The sequence below is a fragment of the Mesocricetus auratus genome, unplaced genomic scaffold, assembly GCF_017639785.1.
Source record: "Mesocricetus auratus isolate SY011 unplaced genomic scaffold, BCM_Maur_2.0 Super-Scaffold_100027, whole genome shotgun sequence".
In the NCBI taxonomy this organism is placed as follows: Eukaryota; Metazoa; Chordata; class Mammalia; order Rodentia; family Cricetidae; genus Mesocricetus; species Mesocricetus auratus.
The window spans coordinates 22,029,023-22,049,210 of NW_024429208.1; the positions used below are offsets into that span (position 1 = coordinate 22,029,023).

Below are 20,188 nucleotides of genomic sequence, written 5' to 3' on the forward strand. Positions count from 1 at the left end.
CCCACCGCCCCCGAAGGACTCCAGAGAGATCAGGGATGCCGAGGTCCCTGGCTGTACTTCCGGGGATCTGTGCCTAGAGGCCCGGGGTGTTCTCTCAGTTAGCACTGAGCATCTAAGCTGTCACCCTTCAGGTACGGAGGAGGCAGGACTTCAATGTTGAGGTCTGGGGCCAGGTCCTAGGGTGCCTGGGATGGGCAGGACCTGAGGGAGCCCTTGGGGGTGTGGCCTGAGGAGTTCTGCCCTCTCTGGGGCCTCATTGCTTTCTGCTGACGTCAGCTCAGTCTGTCTTCTGTTTTTTGTATTGCTTCTTTGCCTTTTCTTTTTATTATTCAGTTTTATTTGTCTTTCACCATCAAAGGGAAGCCAGCTCTTTCTTCTTTTCTACAAGGCCCTCTTTTGTTTTTTATTGTTGTTGTTTGTAGTGCTGGGGTAGAAGCCAGGATGTTATGCTCTGCAGTCAACTACCCACAACTCCCAGCCTTTATCTGGGTTTTAATTTGATAATTTACCAGTTTAGGGCAACAGACTGACTGCTGGAGAGCTTGTTTCCCCTAAGTCTCCTTCTTAGGGAAACTCCCTGGATCCTTGTATAACTCATCCCCGTCTCAGCCATTTTCTAAACAAATGTCCATTCTTGCCCTACCCTCTCCAGCATCAGAGAGTTGGGGAGTATAGCCTTGTCTTCTGGTGCTCCTTGCCCATAAAATTCTCCTGGCTAACAAGGCCTTGGAAATACAAGGCAGAGATGAACTGGGCATTGCTTCTCAAACCCATCCCATCTCAGGGAAGCTGAAGGATAGTTAGTTGTCCTCCTAGCTTCTTGAAACTGTCCTTGAAGCTGGACATGGTGGCTCACACCTGTAATCCTAACCCTTGGGAGGCTGGGGCAGGAGGATTATCACTGGTTGGAGGCCAGCCTGGGCTATATAGAATTCCAGATCAGTCTAGGCTACAAGGGAGACCCCATATCAAAAATTTAAAATAAGAAAAGGTAGGAAGGAAATAAAGAAATGAAAAAAGAAAAGAAAGAGAATCCAAGCTAACCACTGGAAAAAATAGAAAGCCATAAAATATTAGTCGTATGGTACTTTTTTTGGGGGGGATAGGATTCCTACCCTAGGCTGGCCTCAAACTCTCTATGTAGCCAGGGATTGTTACTGTTTTGTGTTACTGACTGGGTTCATTTTCACCACTGACTAAAAACTTATAATATTGGGGCTGGAGAGATGGCTCAGAGGTTAAGAGCACTGTATGTTCTTCCAGAAGTCCTGAGTTCAAGTCCCAGAAACCATATGGTGGCTCACAACCATCTATAATGAGGTCTGATGCCTTCTCCTGGGGTACAGGCTTGTTCACAGATAAAAAAAAACTGTATGCATAATAAATAAATAATTTTTAAAAATTTATAATATTGTAAGGCAGGAACAATCTCAGATACAGCAGGCAGCAACAAGTGACAAATTTTATCATAAGTAAAGAAACATACACACACACACTGACACACTCACACATACACACACTCACACATACACACACTCACACATACACACACACTGACACACACTCATACACACTCACACATACACACACACTGACACACAGACACACTCACACATACACACACACACTGACACACAGAGACACACATACACACATACACACACACTGACACACAGAGACACACACACACACTCACACACACACACTCTCACACACACACACACACACACACAGAGCTCCACAGAGAAAGACCCCCTGCAGAGCAGAGAGGGGCCTGAAATACATTCCCCAACAAAGGTCCAGGGGTCTCAAGTGTTCTTGCTGGCCTGGGATGGGTCCCCTTCCCTAATATGGGTTTGGTCCACTGAGGCTAAGGGGGAGCTGGCAGAATCACAGCTTCAGGTGAACAAGTTCAGAATGGCCTCCCTCTTGTCCAAGCCAGCCTGGACTGGCCAGCCAGAATAGGCCTGGTGGTGGGAGAACGACCCCCCCCCCCAGACCTTTGTGTCAGGTCGGAGGGTAAAGGAGAAGCTGGAGTTTATCACTCTTATTATCTCTGTGTCCCCTGCCCCTTCTGTCATCCTGTCTATCAGAATGACCACCAACTTCAGATATGTCCCCGCCCATCTCCTTATTTCTGGGATCACAGATCCACCATCACATCCAGTTTTGTATTGGATTTTTAATTTAGTCTTTCTGTTTTTGAAACAGTCTCATGTAGCTCAGGGTAGCCTGACCTAGAACTCATCATGTAGCTGAAGCTAGCTTTGAAATCCTAACTTTCTTTAATTTTTTTTAGATTTGTTTATTGTATATGTACAAATGTTCTGCCTGCATGTATGTGCACCACCATGTGTGTACCTGGTGCCCAGGGAGGCCAGAAAAGGATGCCAGATGCCCATTGAACCAGAGTTACAAATGGTCATGAGTTACAATGTGGGTCCTGGGAACTGAACCCTGGTCCTCTGCAAGAGCAGACTCTAGGTGGCTGGGCCATCTCTCCAGCTAGGACTTTTATTTTTAGATTCTTATTTATTTCAGTAGGAAAATCCTGTGATCTCCCTTCTCACAGATAGCAACTCATCCTTAGTGGAGCTCAGGTAAGAGACCCTTCCAAGGACATACGTGTCTGTCTGTCCTCACACACTGGAGAAGGGAGAGCACGTGAGGTTCACTTCTGATGTGTCCGTGACTTCGCATGGAAAGGATTAGCATACATATGTCTTTCGTCATCACTCTCAAATAATGCATTGGAGTCAACTCTGGAGATTTCTTAGGAACAGAGAACAGCTCAGGATGCCGACTCTTTCTTGGACATGTAGGCTGCTGACGAGGCGTAGCAGCTATGGGAGTTAGTAATGTTAATCATCATATAGTTCAATGAAAACTTTCTGTTCCTGTTCCTACTTAATAAAAATAGCAAGAGAAGCATACACGGATTAGGAGAGGAAAAAAAGTCTGGACAGCAAATTCCATTCCACCCACCACATCTTACACGATAGGGATCAGAGGACAACTCCCAAGGACCTCTTCCTTCTGGCCTTGTGTCCTTCCTGTATTTGGCTGGCCCTGCTGGGTGTGTGGTCTAGGCAGGACTCTGGCTCCCAGCAGCACTGCTCGCCAAGTGCCACCACCTTGCAGCTGATGACATGACTGAAGGGGGCTTGGACAATCTTCAGAGCACATGTGAGTCAGACAGCTACCGGCAGCAGAGTAGGAACTTCAGGTCTGTCTGTTCCCAGACCCCAAGCACCTTCAGCCTGCCACCCCACTCTCTGCCTCTGATTCTAGGAGAAAAAGGCTTCAAAGGGCTCACAATCTGCTTAAGGACAAAGATGAATCACATAAAAGCCATTTTCTTCACTGTGCATTGGGAATTCTTTTTTTTTTTTTTTTTTTTTTTTTGGTTTTATGAGTCAGGGTTTCTCTGTATTGTTTTGGAGGCTGTCAGTCCAGCCTGGCCTTGAACTCACAGAGATCCGCCTGCCTCTGTCTCCCGAGTGCTGGGATTAAAGGCGTGCGCCACCACTGCCCGGCCGTGCATTGGGAATTCTAATCCAAGCATCACACCAGATGCCCTGAACTGCAGAGAATTTGAAACCAGAGTATCCTGAGTAATGTCAGAACTGTCTGTGTGCAGGGCAGTGTGCAGGGCAGCGTGCCCGTGAGGAGCTGGACAAGCCAGCACTAACACCCTGAATGTCAGTGGAATAGCCAGCTGCAACTGCTACTATCCACCTGGTGTTTACTAGTACCTGGGTTTTAGTCTCTTATAGGGTTTGATACCATCAGTCCACTCTATTACAGTCAGTAGATGTTTGCTTGCTTATTGAGACAAGGTTTCTCTGTGTAGCTCTGGCTGTCCTGAAACTCTCTATGTAGACCAGGCTGGCCTCAAACTCACCTGCCTCTGATTCCTGAGCAAGTATTGGGATTAAGGGCATAACTAACTACACCCAGTTTCCTTTTAACTTTTTGAGATAATGTCTCATGTAGTCCAGGATGACCTCAAACTCACTATATATCCAGGGTAACCTTGAACTCGTGATCCTCTTCTCACCTCCAAGATGTTAGAATGTCTTAGATGTTAGAATTTCAGGCATTTGTCCCATCACTGATTTTTGTCCTCTTCACTTATGACTGCCTCACCTGGGAGTGGCCCATCTGCCCTTCCATGACATCAGAAGTCTCCACATTCTTGTTCACACCCCTGGAGTTTGCCTCAATCATTGTTTACTGGTTGGATTTTATCCCTTGGCCATTGTCTCAAGGAAAGGTGTAGCCTGACAATGGGACTTACTCCTCCATGATCCGGTCAAACTTTGATCTGGGGAAGGCCGACAGTATCTTGTGCTGGGACAAACATTCTTTGCTCTATCTCCTCCACGAACCTTGCTGTGTGCTCTTCACGTGTCCGCCCACCGGGACTTCCAAGGTCTCTTGAGTGACTTCCTTAAGTGACTTCTGAGACGGGGACATGCAGGAGAACTGGGGAATCACCATCTTTGAGGTTGCCAGTCCAATAAATCTACAGACTTCCTGTTACAACTGGGAACACTGAGGCCTGGGATAAGGGTACATCTATGAGAATGGACAGATTCCAGGTCAATTTCCTCAGACCATGAAGCAAATAGCAAGCGCAATTGTGCTTCTATATTATAAACGCTGTGAATAACTTTATGGTTTTGGTCAGTGTTGTGAGTGTATCTTCTTTTGTTAGTGCTAGGGATCTAGATGGCCTGGTACTTGGCACTGTGTCACTGAGCTCTCCACACTAATGTCTTACAGGGGCTTCTCTGAGAGCTGGGGGGTTAATATCAAGCTGAGGGGACAGGAACTCTTATGTTAATATCATAGTTGAACTCTTTGAGTGCCAAGTTTGTAGAAGATGCTTAAACTCCATTTATTGGCTGTGGCTTGGGCCACAGAATAGAGAAAAGAGAAAATGAAGTAGATGAAGGGATTAAGAATTAATATACAGCTGTGAGGTGGTTGCGTATGCCTTTAATCCGGGCATTCAGATCTCTGTGAGTTTGAGGCCAGTCAGATCTGGAAAAACAAAGCAAAACAACAACGAAAAAGAATTAAATTACACGGTAATTAACATTTGGTGCCACCGCCTTTGTGTTTTTATTTATTTCTGGTGCTAGGACTAAGCCAAGTTCCTCTCTTACCACAGGCGAGTGCACCAAGCTACACCCTGAAGCTACCAGGACTCTCTTTAAGACACCAAGTCCCAAACACAAGAAATAAATCCCAACCCTCAAAAGAGTGGGGCCTTGGCTCTGTAGCCTGACTTTCTCCCTCCCATGACCCCCACCCCTCCACAGTTGGGTAGGTCCTGAGACATAATCTCCAAGCCCCTCCGTGAGATCTGAGGGTCAGCTGACGGGAAACTGGTCCTATTGTATGTAAAAGACTCCTAATTAAGCTTTCTCTATTCCAACTGTGCCAAGTGGCAGGCACTTAGATCTCCCTGGAAAGAGAATCTCAGCTGGTCCCACTCCTGTTCGAGCAGTCCAGGAAGGCTAGGCACAGGGCTCGGAGGCAGGTGAGTGGCCAGAGGTATGAACTTTCCTTCCTGTCTTTTCAGAATGTAACTGGTGGTTCTCCTGGGGGGGGTTAAGGTAAAATTAGGCCTGTTTTTCTTTACAAAGAAGACATCACCAGGTACTAGGCCTTTGTGTTTCAGCTCTCAGTTGGTTTGCCTTAGATACATGCACAGCTGCGTCACATTGGGGAAGAAATGAAGACCGGAAGAGTTTGGACTCAAGGCCACACTGGATGAGGGGCTGAAGCTTGGGGACATGGAGGGAATAGAGTCTACTAGGGGTTTCACTCCAGGCATTGTTAGTCCATGTTCCCGGAGCTAGCTCTCTCTCTCTCTCTCTCTCTCTCTCTCTCTCTCTCTGGTTTTTTGAGACACTGTTTCTCTGTGTAGCTCTGGATGTCTTGGAACTCACTCTGTAGACCAGGCTGGCCTCACACCCAGAGATCCTCCTGCCTCAGCCTCCGCAGTGCTGAGATTAAAGGTGTATGCCGACACCACCGTCTGGCCCATGCTGTTCTCTTTCTCTGTTGCTTCTTTCTCCTAAGGAAGCCTCGGCTGTGACTTTCATAGTGCTTTGAGAACAACTCTCTTTGCTGATGGTAGACAGGATCCCTGACTTGGAGTCTGGGGACCTGGATCAGAATCTTGGGTTGACTTCTGCCAAACTAAAAAGCTCTGTCTTTGTCGACAGCTAGGCCCGGACCCTGGCTCTCCCTTTGCTGATTGCATGGTCTGGGGCAAGATACTCTACTTTCCAAGCGTCAGTGTCCTCACCTTAAGAGGAGGCCAGTGCATTTGAGTCCCACAATCCATCCTCTCCTTCTCCTAGGCGGTTTGGGACAAACCTGCAGGGAGGGATGTCACTTGTTCCGCTGGAGTGTCCAAACAGCAGCACTGGGTTAGGCAGGCAAGCCATCTCCATTTCCAGGTCACCCTAGATTACAGAATAAGTTCTAGGCCAGCCTGGGTCACAGAGTAAGGCCCTGGGTCAAAAAAAAAAAAAAAGCAAAATGTGGTGGTGTAGACCTGGAAATTCCAGCACTTGGGAGGCAGAAGGAGGAAGATAGGAAGATCAGGAGTTCAAGACCAACCTCAGCTACATATTGAATTTGAGACCAGCCTTGGTTATGTGAGAGCCCCATCTCAAGAAACAAAAAATCCAGCTTGTTTTGGATTTAGACAAACATTGATTGCCACACAGCCATAGCATTCACACATAAGTAAGGGGTATGATTTGAGATAGAGTTGGAATGAAATTGTATAAGGAACTCATTCCTTATACCCAACATCAGAAAAAAATATTTTCATCCTTTATTGTGTGTGAACATGTTTATGTGTGCAGGTATGTGTACATGTTTATGAGTGCATGTGTATATGTGTGTGTGCAGGAGTGTGTATGCATGCTTATATGTGCAAGTGTGTATGTACATGTTTATGTGTGCAGGTGTATGTATGTGTGCAGGTATGTGTACATGTTAATGTGTTCAGGTGTCTGTATGTACATGTTTATATATGCAGGTATGTGTACCTGTTTATGTTTGCAGGGGTGTGTGTGTTTGTATATGTGAGTGTGTGTGTGATCCACATTGGCTTTTTGTTTAGTTTTATTTGTTTGGTTGGCTAGTTTTTGTTTTTGAGTCAGAGTCTCATCACTTAGCTCTGGCTAGCCTGAAACTCACTATATAGGCGAAGCTGGCCTGAGAGAGATTTACCTGCCTCTGCCACCTGAATACTGGGATTAAAGGCGTGTGCAATCAAGCTGGTTTGTATTCTTTCCTGCCTTGGTTTTAGAGACAGAGTCTGTCACCGAGCCTGGAACTTGCTGATTTGACTGGCCTGGCTGGCCAGCAAGCCTCGGGGAGCCACCTCCCCAGTATGGCACTTGCAAGCACAGACCACCATGCCCAGCTTTTTGTTTGTTTGTTTTTTCCGAGGGCTCCAGGGATGAAACTCGGGTATCTATGCTTGTATAGCACACAATTTATTGACTGAGCTATTTCCCAGCCCATCTTTTGTTTCTTTTAAAACAAAAATCTTGGCTAATATCAGAATCATTGGGGAAACCACTCATGTCCTTGTCCTGAAAACCAGCCACTCGGAGGCACACAGAATTTGTTTTGTTTGTGGTTTTTAAAGAGGGCTAAGGTGGGTATATCTCAGTGGGAGAGTTCTTCCCTAACTTTTGTAAAGTTCTAGATTCAGTCTCCAGCACCTAAATAAAACAATAACCCAACCATCTACCAGGAGTCTGTGAGAAAGAATGCAGAAAGAAGGACAAATTAAAAGAGGAAAAGAGGTGTGACTTCATCCTGGAACCTGGTTTGTTCTGTCCTCAGAGTCCCTCAAGTGGTTCTGATGGGCAACTGGATTTGGGGATGTCTAATTTTAGGTAGTGGGCTCCAGGGACACTGGGGCATTTTTGTCTATAAAACACCAATTCTAAACCAGGTTCAAATCTGTAATTTCATCACTTGAGAAGTTGAGGCAGGAGGATAGTCACCAGTTTGAGGCCAGCTTGGGTAATATAGTGAGTTCAGGCTAGGCTGAGCTAGAGTGAGACCCTATCTCAAGTAACAACAACAAAAACAAAACCTATCAAACAAAACCAATGAAACAATAGTATTTTGGGCTCACTGCGGTTTCTGACATTCATGGACCAGAAGTGATTTTTCCTGTACCCCTTACCTAACAAAGATGAGTCAGGATGAAGCTTCAGAGAGAGCTCCTTATTTATAGATTCCAGGCTCTAAGCAGAGAGTGGAGTTCAGTTTCCTTCCCTCAAAACATTCTAAGGCTCAGCAAATTGTCACAGTGTGACCCTATGTGATAAATGCTTTAGCAAGTCCCCAAAGCCTGAAGAACACTGAAGCCAGCCTTGGAGAAAAAGAATAGAGGAGTTTGATGTATGAAACTTCCAGGTCAAACCTGACCACTAAGCATCTTCTCTCACTAAGCACCCCCCACCATTATGTTCACAGATGGTCCTGGGTCTTGACACAGAGGAAGAGAAAACACACACACACACACACACACACACACACACACACACATACACACACACACACACACAGTTGTTTGAGTTTCTGTTTAAGTAACCTTTTAAAAATTCTATAGCAAGTTTTTGTTTTGCTTTATTATGTTTGAGACAGGGTTTCTCTCTGTAGCCTTTGCTGTCCTGGAACTTGAGATAAAGACCAGGCTGGCTTTGAACTCATGGAGATCCACCTTCCTCTGCCTCCTCAGTGCTGGAATCAAAGGCGTACACCACTATGCCTGGATCCCCACTCCATTTTTTTATTTATTTATTTATTTATTTATTTATTTATTTATTTATTTTTGGTTTTTCGAGACAGGGTTTCTTTGTGGCTTTGGAGGCTGTCCTGGAACTCACTTGGTAGTCCAGGCTGGCCTCGTACTCACAGAGATCCGCCTGCCTCTGTCTCCCGAGTGCTGGGATTAAAGGCGTGTGCCACCAACGGCCGGCCCCCCCCCCCCACTCCATTTTAAAGGTAGGTCTCACTATATAGCCCAGGCTAGCTTCAAATTCATGATCCTCCTGCCTCGGCCTCCAGGATGCTGGGTTTACAGATGCACCTCCCCCCCAACACACATACAAATGAGCTCTCATTTCTGTTGTCTGAGGAAACTGGAAGCATTGTTCCACGTGGAAATAAGAACTATGGGTCTCCTCAGAAGGCCTTTCCTACTGTGCAGGACACAGCCCTGGTGGGGCCTTGGGAGGCCTGGATTTCCTGGCTGGCCCGTAGGGTTAGAGAATTCATTCTGAAATAGGGGTGGGTGGTTCCCTCAACCACCAAGCGTATCAGATGATGTTCTTTATGGAGAGGCAGTTTCAGCTCTGTTGGTTGTTCCTCAAACATTTCTGTCATTTTGATAATGTAAAATTTCACCCTGCCTAATGGCACAAGCCTTTAATCCCAGCACTCAAGAGGCAGAGGCAGAGGCAGGCAAACCTCTGTGAGTTTGAGGACCCAGGTTCAATAACCTAAATAAATAAAGTTAGGTTTCTTTGGGTCCCTCAGACTGGAGTCCCTGTAGCAGGGCCTGTCCATGAGTCTTTCAAGTGCCTTCACATTTAACCGAAAGGGCCTGTGGACATTCCCAGTTTGAAGGTCCACTGGGATGGTGATTTCTATGAGCCACTGTGGTTGGTTGACAGACTTGGATAGAGTAGGTGTTCCATGGGCATCCCTGAGCCAGAGAGAATAGTTTGAATTTCCAGCATATAATACAGAATTACAGGAACCAAGAATCTCTCATCTTGGTTTCATGTAAGTCAATTCTTTTCTGTGAAATGGATTTAGTAAAATGGTTTTGTTTTGATCCTTCCTCTGACCCCCAGACAGGGTTTCTCTGTATAACAGCTCTGGCTGTCCTAGAACTCTCTCTCTGTAGACCAGGTTGGCCACGAACTCACAGAGATCTACCTGCGTTGGCCTCCGGAATGCTGGGATTAAAGGCGTGCGACACCACTGCTCCCCCAGCTTGTTTTGATTTTTGAGACAGACTCTCATGTAGCCTAAGCTGACCTCAAACCTTGAATGTAGCCATCGATAGCCTTGAACTCCTGACCCCACTGACCCCACCTGGATTGCGCCCATGTCCTGTTGTTTTTTGAGACAAGGTCTTGCCATGTAGCCCAGATGGCTGAGGCCATCTGAGAGCTGAGATGGCCAGCATTTGCCATCAAGCCTGGTGGAGTTTAGTAAATATTTAACCACATTACTTAGTTCTTTATACCTCAAACTCTTTATTTATAAAAGGTTATTTAAAAAGGAGACAAGCAAACCCCTTCATCAGGCAGCTCCCTGGGGTTCACTGGCCAGCCAGCCTAGCCCACTGGGTGAACTCCAAGCCAATCAGTGACCCCCGCTTGGGGCTGGAGTCTGGCTCAGTGGTTGAGAGCACCAGCTGCTTTTCCAGAGGACCCGTGTGGACTGCTGAGCTTCCTTAGTCCGTGTGCACAGTTGGATGGCCACTCAACTTGCAAGACTCCCCAGAGAATGGTACATACCACGGGACTGTCTCATAAGCAGTACAGTAAGGCCCATCCATGCAGCACCCCCCACGGCCTTGTGAGGCAAGTGACAGCCTCATCAGATGGGACAGAAGTGGTGCCTCAGGAGAGTGGTATAGCCAATCTAGCAACCGACAGATATGCTAATAGGGAGAGGGCTGCCCCTAGTTAGTGCTAATGGGCCAGGGCTCTGTAACTCAACTCTCCTAGAGGCTGGAACGCAGTGCAGCTGGTATTGTACTAGCATGTACAGGGCCCTGGGTTTGATTGGCACCATTGCATAAACCGGCAGTTGGGGGAGCATGCCTGCACCCAGCACTTGGGAGGTGGAGGCTGGAGCTTCAGGAGTGCGTGGTGTTTATTCTCAGTTGCATAGCAACTGAGTTGGAGGCCAGCCTGGGCTACATAAGACTTTATCTCAAAATAACAGGAACAACCAACTCAACCCTCCTCACAGCTGTGAGGAGGAGGGGGCTAATTGCCCCCTTTTAACAGGTAAGTTCATTGGATTTCTCAGGGCACTCATGTGACAGATGGGGACAGTTCACTCTGCCAAGCTCTTTGTCCTCATGCTGTCTGTAGTCATGGATCCAGCCATGTCTGAGCCGGCTGCGTGCCAGGGTCAGACAGTCCCTGCTCTGGTGCAGTGGTTTCTCAACCTTCCTACTGCTGCGACCCTTTAATACAGTTCCTTGAATTGTGATGACCCCCCCCAACCATAAAATTGTTTTTTCATTGCTGCTTTTTAACTGCAATTTTGCTACTGTTATGAATTGCAATGTAAATAGCTGATATGCAGGATATCTGATGTGTGACCCCTGTGAAAGGGTCGTTCAACTCCCAAAGGGGTTGTGAATTGCGACTCTGGTGGGTCTCGTGTGCTGACATCAGGTGGGGACAAGTGGGGGGGGGGAGGGCCTGGACATCTGTGAGATACTGAACTGACGAGCTTCAGTCTCCCCTGCAAGGGAAGGGCGAGCAGGATGACCCTAACTTCATCTAGCCTGTCTGCCTTGAGGTAATGACCACCCTGTGTGGGGAACCGACACAAGCCGTCAGGTGTCTCAAGGCCCTCCTAATCTCTGGATTTGGACCTCTTTGGGGCTTCTGTTTCACACCCTCTGGGGGGACTTTCCCCATCTTTGTTTCACGTAATCAGGCACAGGATAGGAGATGCCGTTCTGAATAGCCCATCCCCACAGCATTGTCAGGGCAGGATTAAGAGGCCTACCTGGAAATTTCTGCCCAAGTGTTTGTGTTTGACCATATGGCTCTGGTTGTGAAGGGTTTGTAGGTGGCAGATAAGGTATCCACACCCCTCAAAGTGTGTGTGTGTGTGTGTGTGTGTGTGTGTGTGTGTGTGTAGGGGTCAGAGGGCAATATTGGGTGTAGTTCCTCAGGCTCTGTCCACCTATTTTTGTTGGCAGCATCTCACTGGTTTGGAATCTATTGGTTCAGGGAGGCCAGTCAGCCAGTGAGCCCCAGGGATCTCACTGTCTCTACTTCCCCACTGTTGGGATTACAAGCAAGGGTTACCAAGCCAAGGTTTTTGTTTTTAATGTGGATTTTGGGGATCAAACTCATGTCCTCATGCTTGCAAGAAGAGCTATCTCCTAAGCTCTTTGATTAGGCTTTGGCAAGCCAGCCCTGGCTGCTGTATGATTGACAGGTCTAGAGTTCTCCATTCACAGAGGCCCTGAATTAGAGAAGTTCCGCTGGGCTTTATCACCATAAAGATCAAAGTGTACCCTCAGAGGATTTGAGAGAAAGAGACAGACAGAGAGAGAGAGAGAGAGAGAGAGAGAGAGAGAGAGAGAGAGAGAGAGAGAGAAATACACACACACAGAGAGAGAGAGAGAGAGAGAGAGAAAGAGAGAGAGAGAGACATATTTACTGTGAAAAGCACTGAGATGAACAGTCTGCCCTTGTTTTCTGTGAGTGATTTAATTACACCCAGCCTCCAAAACAGAGCTAGGCACATCCCAGCTTCCATTCTCCTGTCAACCAGCCTGAATCCTGCTAACTTCATAAGCGCATGGAGATGTGTGGCCTACCTGGCAGATGTGGCTGAGAATGAAAAACAAAACCAAACCGAATACACACACACACACACACACACACACACACACACACACACACACACACACACATATATATATATATATATATATATATATATATATATATATATATGGCAGAAGGCAGAGGCATGCATATCTCTCTAACTTTGAGGCCAGCCTGGTCTACAAAACGGGTTCCAGGACATCCAGGACTACACAGAGAAATCCTGTTTCTAAGAAACAAAAAACAAAAACAAAAGACAGAGAAACCAAGACAAAAAGGCCTAGGACCACAGGGAATCCATGAGGTCTCCCCAGAAGCCTCAGACCCCACAGGAATCCTTTGACTCTAATGTTACAATTCACAATTTAGCAAAGGATTGAAGTCTTGGTTCTACTCCCCTTCCATCTCCTCCCACTCCACACACCCCCCTCTGTTTTTTGTTTTTCAAGACAAGAGTTTCTCTGTATAACCGTCCTGGCTGTCCTGGAACTCAATCTGTAGGCCAGGTTGGCCTCAAACTCAGAGCTCTACCTGCTTCTGCCTCCCAAGTGCTGGTATTAAAGGTGTGCATCAACACCACCCTGTTCTTTTCTATTTTAAAGACAGGGTTTCGTTTGGCCCATACTACCCTCTAATTCATTATGTAGCCAAGCAGGTCCCATCTTTGCCATCCTAGCGCAGAGACTTCACTTAAGAACGACCATGCGGGGGGGGGGGCTAGGGAGGAAGGGAGGGAATGGGAGAGGGACCTGGAACTGACTTGAGAAGCAACCTTGTTTCTTATCTAAATTTAAACTGGAAAATAAAATTAAAAAAAAAAAAAAAGAACGACCATGCCTGACCTTCTCTCTTACTGGAAGATCTGTTACTCCTGGAATTAGAAGTTCCAAACTCCCCATCTCCACCCTATCCCCACCCAGTTACACTCTACTGCTGGTTAATTTTCTAAATAAGGAATTGTTTTAAAATCTGATTGAATTCTCCTTTGCTCAAAAATAGACATATTTTCTCTTGCTCCATCACCTGTGGAGAGGGAACACTGCTGATGGGACGTTCCTTTCAAGGCTTGCAAACAATCACCCGGTGGCTGAAGTCCGAACTGTTTTCTTCTCTGAAGCTGGGGGGGCCTGGCTCCTTCCCCTGGACTGGTTTCAGGTCCCCGGGCTGCAGAGAACATTAGAGTTGTCTGGGTGCTCTCTCTTGCTACTCATATCCTGGGCAGTGAGGTCGTGCCCAGGGATACCCAGGGCCCGAAGCAAACCACACTAGAGTCTTCTGTCCCTGCTTGGAATTGTCTTTGAGTTTTCTCTTTTGTTGTTGTTGTTTTGCTTTTCTGTTCCTTTTTTTGTTTCTTCCTTCCTTCCTCCTTCCTCCCTTCCTCCTTCCTTCCTTCCTGTCTTTCTTTCTCTTGTTTTCTAGCTTTTTGTGTGACAGGGTATGGCCATGGGCTGACCTGAAAATTGAAGCGATTCTCTGAGACTGGGATTATAGGTGAACGTTACCGTGCCACACACTTCGCTGTTTTTAAAGTCCTAATTTTGAAGTTAAGTAGAAGTACAAAGAACTAGGGGAGCTAGAGACAGAGGGCTCGCCTGGCTGCTTAGACTCTGATACCCAGCACTACAAAAAAGGAAAAATCTAGAGATGTTTGTTGGGGGTGGATATTGGCAGGATGGCTCAGTGAGTAAATAAATGTTCCTGCTCCAAGCCTGGTAACCTGAGTTCCCTATTGGGAAGAAGAAGACAACTGACTCCTACAAGTTGTCTTCTGACCTCCACAGGCATGCGTAAATAGATAGATAAATAAACATTCATGCGAGTGTTGGCTCAGCAGTTAAGAGTATGTGCAGCTCTTCCAAAGGACCCCAGTTAAGTTCCCAGAACCCAGGTCAAGTGACTCAACAACTGTAACTCCAGCTGCAGGGAATTGGATACCTCTGGCTACTGGATTCCTGCAAACAGAAATACATACCCACATACAAACACACATATGTAAACATAATTTAAAATAAAAGGCGTTTGGACTCGGGTTCAGCACTTGTATATATTTGCAATAGGAAAAATGGTCTCTAATCCATACTACTTGGGTGCTGGAATCAAACCCTAAGCCTCAGGCACACAAGACAAGCGCTCACCATGGAGCTATATGTAGCTCCAGGACCTCCCAACATTTTATACAGATTAGACAGAGTTCATTGTGAACCCCAGGGCCTATGTGTCAGGCACTCTGGAGTGGGTGGAAGAGACACTCCTTGGTCTTGCCCTATTGTTTCTGCCATATGAATTTCTGAACATTAAGCACAGGCTGGACCATTTCCATGTCGGTGCTTGGGAGCACCTGCTGCAAGCAGGGACTCTTCCAGGCTTTGAAAACACACCCACGAGCTGAGGAGGAGAGCTGGAGGCTGTGGCTTCCTGAAGTGAAGGGTGTGGGGAAGGTCAAAGCATCAGTGAGGTTTCTGGGCCTGCTTCCATAAGAAGGCACGATTTCAACCAAGGTTTGAAGATGGCGAGGGACTGAACCCTGTCAGGATGACGTGGATAAAGCCTTTCAGGTCTGGGAATAGCCGGAGTCTGCAAGAAATAAAATCCAACACAAACAGTGGGAGGGTGGCCACCCAAAAGATAAGGCTTCTGAGAAAGGGCCAAAGGAAGTGAGGAAGATGCTAATTGTGTGGTGGCTGCCCTGTGGGTGGGTTGATTTACCCCATCCTGGACCAGCTCTGTGAAAAGCCCTGGGCTAACGGAAAGCAGACCAATGTGGCTTGTGGAAATGGCTCCTATCCCAGATCTTTCACAAGTACACATGGCCTTGAGTAAGCGACTTGTCTCCTGGACCTCCGTGGTCTCCATGTAAAAGGAGATGCCCAGAGCCTATAACCCCAGCATTTGGGAGGCTGGAACAGGAAGATCTAGGCTAGCCTTGAAAAACACAGTTTTCCTGTTCTGACTGCCTACTCCCCATCCTGGCATCTGCTTCTAAATTACCACACAGAGATTTAACATTATTTATAAATACTCAGCCAATAGCTGGGGCTTGTTACTAGCTAATTCTCACACTTAAATTAACCCCTAATTCTTATCTATGTGTAGCCACATGACTTGGTACCTTTTCTCAGTATGGCATTCTCATAGCCTGAGCTGTATGATAGCTACATAGGCTCTGTCTCCAAGCAAACACTGACCTGATGCTTGCTGACCCTAGGTGTCCTTAATGATAACAATAGTGCTATTAATAAGGCAGTATGTGTGGTGTCTTTTGAGAGTACTTGCTCTTAGTAATGAGACGTGTGTGTGCCTGTCTGTACATGCATGTGTGTGCACATGTGTGCTCACATATGTATATGTGTGTATGCTTGCATGTGCTTGTGTGTGTGCATGTGTATATGTATGCATGTATATGTGTATGTGCATGCATGTGTTAGAATGTATGTATGTGCATACGTGTGTATTTGTGTTTATATGTGCTTGTGTGTGCTCATGCATGTGCATGTGTATATGTATGTGTGTGCATGTGTGTATATGTGCTTGCATTGGTGTGTGTGTGTGCTGGGATTAAGCATAGGACCTTATACTTGTTAGGCATGGACCCTACCACAGGATATCCAAGCCCTTTGTTCCTTTGAGACACCAGGTCTCCCCAAATTGTCCAGCCTGGTATTGAACTCACTCTGTAGCCCAAGCGAGCCTTGAACTTTTGATCCTTCTGCCTCAGCCTCCTGAGTTATTAGGATTACAGGACTAATGACACCACACGCAGTACTGAAATTTTAGGTTTTTGTTTTCTTGAGACAGGGTTTGTCTCACTATATAGCCCACGCTAACCTCAAACTCACTATGTAGCTGAGCCTTTTCCTTGTACCTCACAAATGCTGAAATTACACGTGTGTGATACTGTGCTCAGTCTGATAATATTGAGACTTTAAAGTGTGTGGTGTGTGTGTGTGTGTGTGTGTGTGCGCGCGTGTGTGCATCACAACTTGTGGGAGTTGGTTCCCTCCTTCCACCAAGTAGGTTCCAGGGGTCGAGTCATTAACCTTGATGGCAAGTTACCTGCTGAGTCATCTCACTGGCCTGTATGGAGAGTTTTTAACACTAAAAGCAAAGCCATATGATTGGCTGGAAGAAAAGACAGGCAAAAGGTAGTCTCTGGTCAGGAAAAACCCTGTGAGAGCCAGGCCTGGAGTTCCCTGGAGAGGGCTTACATGGCATGTGCAAGACTCTTGGTTGATCCTAGAGCTGAAGCGTAATAAATAAAAGGTATGAAAGTCTCCTTCCCATTGCACCACACAGCCTGCATTGTGGGACTGGACGGTTCCTCTGCAAGCAGCTAACTGTCTATCTGTCCGTTGGGAAGGTTTGGAAAGTGTTGTGCAAATGATGGTGGAGATGGGGTTGTCTTTGGAAAAAAAATCTAGCAAATGTCTTAACCTTTAGACAATAGGGAAACTGGTGTGTCCTAATCCCACCCAGAAGCCACTGGTGACATTGTAATGACACCTGCTTTGGCCAGCTCCTCTCTGGCTTTCCTTGCTCATGACAGACAGGGCATTTGGTTTTGCTTTGTTGTTTTGTTTTAATACAGGGTCTTGCTGGCTAGTGGTAGTGCACACCTTTGATCCCAGCACTCTGGAGGCTGAGGCAGGTAGATCTCTGTGAGTTTGAGGCCAGCTTGGTCTACGGAGCTAGTTCCAGGACAGCCAGAGCTGTTGCCCAGAGAAACCCTGTTTTGAAAACCAAGCAAACAAAAGACAGGGTCTCACTTTGTATTCCACCGTGCCAGGTAGTGCCAGTTGTGTGACAATGTGCTAGGTAGATGTTTGGGTTTTCACTACCAGGGCAGAGGTGAGATGGACTTGCTGGAAAAATAGGATTGATGAAGAAAATTCCTTCCACCTACAAAAGAGAGCTCATGCAAGGAGCACAAAATGGGCCCTGTGAGGTCTGAGGTTAGACGGCCAGAGATCAAATCCCAATTGCATTTAAGCATTTTTTGTGACTTAGTTTCCGCATCTGTGCCATAGGTATGAAAATGATGCATAAGGGCCGGGGATGTAGTTTAGTTGGTAGAGATGCAGGAAGCTCTGGATTCCATCTTCAGCTCTACATAGACTTTGTGTAAGCAGACAGGCCTGTAATCCCAACTGCTTCGAGGTAGAGGCAGGAGGATCAGGGCTTCAAGGTTGTCGTTGGCTACATAGTGAGTTGGAGGCTAGCCTGGGCTATGTGAGACCTTGTCACAAAAACAATTTAATCTAGTTGGATGCTGATGCCACATGCCTTTAATCCCAGCACTCAGAAGGCAGAGGCAGGAGGATCTCTGAGAGTTTGAGGTCAGCCTGGTCTACAGAGAGCCTTCTAGGATAGCCAGGGCTACACATAGAAACCCTGTCTTGAAAAACACTACAAAAAGAAAGAAAGAAGGGAGGGAGGGAGGAGGAAGAAAAGAAAGAAGAGAAAGAAAGAAAGAGAGATAAAGAAAGAAAGGAAGGAAAAAGAAAAAGAAATATAAAGGATCCTACATAAGTTCTATGATTCCACAATTGAGTGGTTTTTTGGTTATTGTTCTTTGTTTGGTTTTTGGTTTTCTAGACAGGGTTTGTCTGTGTAGCCCTGGCTGTCCTGGAACTTGCTCTGTAGACCAGGCTGGAAGATTGAGGTTTTAAAGTAAACTACATTGAGCAAATTCTTATTCAAAATGTCTTTTTCCTTCCTTTGTACAAACCCATCCCTCCACCTCAACCTGGCTTGGCATTTTTTTTAAATAGACTGATCTCACCGTGTAGCTATGGCTGGTCTAGAACTTATTATGTAGCCCAGGCTGGCCTCAAACTCAGATAGATCTGTCTGTCTCTGCCTCCCGGGAGGCAGAAATAAAGATATGTGACACTAGGCCTAGCATGATGGTATTTTTGTTGCTTTTTGAGACAGGGTCGCACTATTGGCAGGGTGGCCTTGAACTCATGACAATCTTCCTGCCTCAGGTTTCAAGTGCTGGGATTCCAGACATGACCTATCACACTAATTTCTCCCTTGAGGATTAAATTTTAAATCGATCACCATAGGCCTTGTAATGATTCTCATTCCCTATGAAGATGCAGATGTTGGTGTAGTCCCAGGTGGACAGGAATGACTTTGAGATCTCCTGTAAGACAATGGCAATAAAAGTTAATAACAAGGCATGAGCATTTGGTGACTTGAAGAGTTACACCCCCGACCCATGAAAAACTTACTACCTGTTACTCCCTAGGTCACCCTGGAGTCTCCCTCGCTTCCACTTGTGCCGATAGGCTAACTGTGAGTCACAGTTCACTCAGGGGCAGAGGACACAGGGTCACACACCTTGCTTGCAGAAAGAGCAAATTCAGAGTCTGAAATACAGTTCTTATGGAGCTCACAGCATCATAGGGTTGGAAGGTCGTGAGTGGGGTCATTGTCATTTGGTGATACAATTGGATTATCCACTTGAAAGTGTAATACGCTGAGTGTGACAGCACCTGGGAGTTTATGCTAAAAAGTGAGACCTTATTTCAAAAATCAAGGAAATTTTTAAAGAAAATAGATTTTTAAAGTCTCACTTCAAAAAATGTGTATGAAATATTGTATTTCTTAGCTTAACTGAGTTATTTCATGGTGCAAACATTTCCTAAAATGTCGCCTTATTAGGTTCAATAATTTTTGGCAGTGGGTAAAGGAATTTATCACCAAGTTTGACAACCAGAATTCAGTTCCGGGGACAATAGTGGAAGGAGAGAACTGACTCCTGAAATTTGCCCTCTGACCTTCACAAGTGTGCTGCGGCTTCCACATTTGCGTGTGCACATGCCTGTGCTCATGTCTTGTGTGTGCGAGCACTGTCAGCAGAGACTAAGGGAAGAATGTTTGGGGTTTGGCGGAAGCCGAGAAGTGACATAACTTAAAATCTAGCGCTGACAGGAAAGCTGCCAGAGGAGTTTTTTCAGGGCCTGAGCCTTCAGTGAGTGCTGTGAACTCAAGTTCCTTAACTAACAGTGACCTCATTAGCCAAAGGTAGCAGTTGTGAGTGGGAAGGGCATGTGCCAGCATTCGGGACACACTCAGTACACATTATTCCAGGTGAGTGGCTCTGTATTCGGAAACTATAATACATGGGCACACTTAGAAACTCCACAGCCCTGTTCTGCCTGCCCATCCCCACCACTCCAAAAGGAGAGTATGCTCACCCTCTCTCTTTAGAGAACTGCCCTTTGGTCTTCTCTGAGGTAGGGTGTGCCTTGGGGAAGCCTGGCTTGATTGAGGATGGGGCCTCCCCCTCATTCCTCTGTCTCCCTATCTGTCATTTTAAGATGTGGTCACACATCTTTCTTGCAATCTCTTATGAGTTTGTTGAAGTAGGTCTCCATTTCCTAGTTCCAAGTTCTGGGGAAAAACTTGAAGTGAAAGGGACTTCCCTTTCACCCCTGTGAGCTAACGTGGGTGCGAGCGACTGTGGATACTCCAAAATCGAAGTCCCTTTAACTTCATTTGTGACACAGCAGGGCTGTTCTGCCCCCAAT

The 20,188-nt window shown here is 46.4% G+C and overlaps 1 protein-coding gene across 1 annotated transcript in view; it reads left to right on the plus strand.

Annotated features, from left to right (window-relative positions):
• The first annotated feature begins 5,427 nt into the window (after positions 1–5,427).
• Positions 5,428–20,188, plus strand: part of Srgn (serglycin) — a 37,270-nt gene continuing 22,509 nt past the window's right edge. The window contains exon 1 of the mRNA XM_040732323.1: positions 5,428–5,551. The gene's annotated coding sequence lies outside the window, so the exon portion shown is untranslated. The remainder of the gene's footprint in view (positions 5,552–20,188) is intronic.